The 2,736-nt window shown below is 43.9% G+C and overlaps 1 long non-coding RNA gene across 1 annotated transcript; it reads left to right on the top strand.

Annotated features, from left to right (window-relative positions):
* Positions 1–339: 339 nt before the first annotated feature.
* LOC121019466 (uncharacterized) lies at positions 340–2,294 on the top strand. The gene is made up of 2 exons (XR_005785596.1): positions 340–1,898; positions 1,992–2,294. It is a non-coding gene; the product is annotated as an uncharacterized LOC121019466 (long non-coding RNA).
* Positions 2,295–2,736: the final 442 nt, after the last annotated feature.

Below are 2,736 nucleotides of genomic sequence, written 5' to 3'. Positions count from 1 at the left end.
AAAAAAAAAAAAAAAAAAAAAACAACCAATTTTTTTAAATAAAAAAAAAATCAAATTGTTACAGGCGTAGCAATGGAAGCAGTTGGGGAACTGAGAGAAAACAAGAGGCAGCCGGTGAGGATTTTTGGAGGGTGAGGTGGATTAATTTTATTTAGTTTTGGTTGATGGACACCTTTTGCCAGAGTAGCTCCAGACTGGTCCCAGGAATCCCAAGTGTGGTTTGCACCCCAGTTCTGATCTGCCAGTGATTAAAGCAGCTTTTTCTTTTTTTTAATAATTGTTTTAAGTTTATTTGTTTATTTTGAGAGAGACAGAGAGACAGAATCCCAAGCGGGCTATGTAGGGTCAGTGGAGAGCCCGATGTGGGATCATGACCTGAGCCCAAATCAGGAGTGGGACGCTTCACTGACTGAGCCACCCCCCTGCCCCTTAAAGCAGCTCTTAATAGAGTTTCTGTCCATATCTCTGCAAAATTTATTCAGTTCTGAAATTTGAGGTATATTCTTTTAAGTGTTTTTTTTTTTTAACTGAAATGTACTGCATAAACAAAAGTGCACATTATTCTAAATGCACACCTCGGTGGGTTTTCACAAACTGAACACACCCGAGTAACCCACACATCAGACCATCTACCACAGCGCCCATGCACACCGCCCCTGCTGCTTGGGTGAATGTTTTTAAAACTTGTAATGCTGTATGTTTCTTTAAACGTGTATTAGGGAAAACATACAAATATAACCGTTCAATCAAAATGACAGCTTCAGGGCTCTTACTGCTTAGCATGTGAGTAAAGCAGCGTTTAAGTACAAAAGGTTGGTTACCACGATGAAAATGCGTAAGTGAGAGCACCAAGCCTTAATTGTATCCTAATGATGGCATCCGTTTTGGTGGCTAATGACAAGGAAGTGCCCGAATGACCAAAGTTTGGTAAATGTCGGGTTAACCTGCGTGAAGACACTTTGTTCCTTTGGTAAACAGCAGTGCCATTTTGTTCTGACGTTTGAGTGGAGAGGATTTAAGTCACACATTAGGAACTGTGCACTGGGTCTGAGCGGAATCTCCCTGATATTCTCATTTGCTGCCTGTGTCGCTCCTGCAGGAATGGGGCTCCTCCGGCCCGTCTTGGGGACTTGGGTCTGGGTTCTTCATCTGCAGCTCTTAGATTCACGCTGCACGCTGGCCTCGCATTGACTGTGTATGTCAGCCCCCCATGTGTTGTCACACATGGACTTAACCATGATGAATGCGTTCCCAGATGGGCCTGTAATGACTCCGTTAACTTAACCCCGAATCAAGACTCTCCTGTCCAGAACCAGGGTAGCAGAAACCCAGGACAGCCTGCGTAGCAATTCAAAAGGGCAGCAGAGACAGCTAGTCAGTTCATAATGAGCAAGGAGACAAGCAATGAAAAGAGAGCCCAAGGATGGCCTGATAGTTTCACAAAGTCTCAGCACTCAACCAGGCTCATGTTAATAAAATAAACAAATGTTTTTGGTCACGGAGAGCTAATGTGTACATTATTTAAGGATAATATTAAAACCAGATTAGATGGGTCAAGTAACACAGCGGTTCCCTCATTAAGCATCTTCTCTTTGGAGATGTGGGAAAGTTGCTCTCTTTCTGTTTTTCTTCTTTCCTTGTGAAATGGGGCTTTATTAATTAGAGATGTAATGGGAAATCTTTTTTTCTTTTCCCCCAGACTAGTGGCTGTTTTCTGTTTATTTTGTAATGTAGGACCATGCTTTGCAGATGTTCTCTTTGAAATAGAAGCCTATTCATTGTCTCTCTTTCTCTCTCTCTTTTATCCCCAGCTCCGAAGGGGCAGCCGTTGTAAAAGACACAAACAGAGAACCCCATTTACTTGTCATCAGGCGGTTACAGAAGATTCCATCCCTGATGTAAAATACTCTCATTACCTGCTTTTCTCTCCCCCGCGTAGCCCCATTGAGGGATAGTTTTTGAATTGTTGCATCTGATTCTCTCTTGTTTAGAAGACGAGGTGATGACAGTGAACGGGTTAGAGAAGGTAACGCGGAGGTGGGGCGCATTCACGGAAAATGGCCGGGTTTGCAACTGGGCCTGGCCTGGATTCACTCTTCTGAGGTCAAGAGGCTGACTGCTGTTTTGACTCTCTTTTAGGGTAAAAAAAAATAAAAAAAAAAAAAACAAATCATGTGGAGCAAACAAACCCTCTGTCGGAAGGACAGCAGGCGGTATGAACCCCCAACAAGAGTGGACACTTTCTAGAAAATCCCTTTGGGCCACAGATGGAATAAAGGCAGTGCTGAATTCTCTTTCTCCTTCTTGTTCTTCTTTTCATTGAAAAATCTTAAATCACTGGCCAACCTTTAAGAATCAGGGATTTCAAGCAAACATCGAATTTGGGGTTCCTATTTAAAAATGTGAAGTTCTGGCCTTCCTTCCCATAGAAGTATACATTTGAGGAAAGGGAGATAGGGCTGCCCCTCCCTACTTAGGGCCCCACTCTTCAGTTTGCCCATCTCCAACCTGCCCGTCTGCTTTGCTTAATTGTGTTACCTGGAAGACTGCAGTTAGGATTTGAGTGTATGACTGTCAGAATCACTCTGAAGAGGAGGAAGAGGCCGGTGAGGGTCACTGCTCTGGTAGATTAAACGCTTGCCGAGTTCCTGACGCCGTGCTACACGGCATCTCCTGGGCGATCTCCCCGAATCCTTACAACCACTTTATGACGCTGTCCCCATTCACAGATGAGGA

This window comes from Herpailurus yagouaroundi, unplaced genomic scaffold (genome assembly GCF_014898765.1).
Source record: "Herpailurus yagouaroundi ecotype Mexico unplaced genomic scaffold, PumYag 222, whole genome shotgun sequence".
Lineage (NCBI taxonomy): Eukaryota > Metazoa > Chordata > Mammalia > Carnivora > Felidae > Herpailurus > Herpailurus yagouaroundi.
Note: the sequence above shows the minus strand (reverse complement) of the source record. Positions and strands in the feature narration are given on the sequence as shown.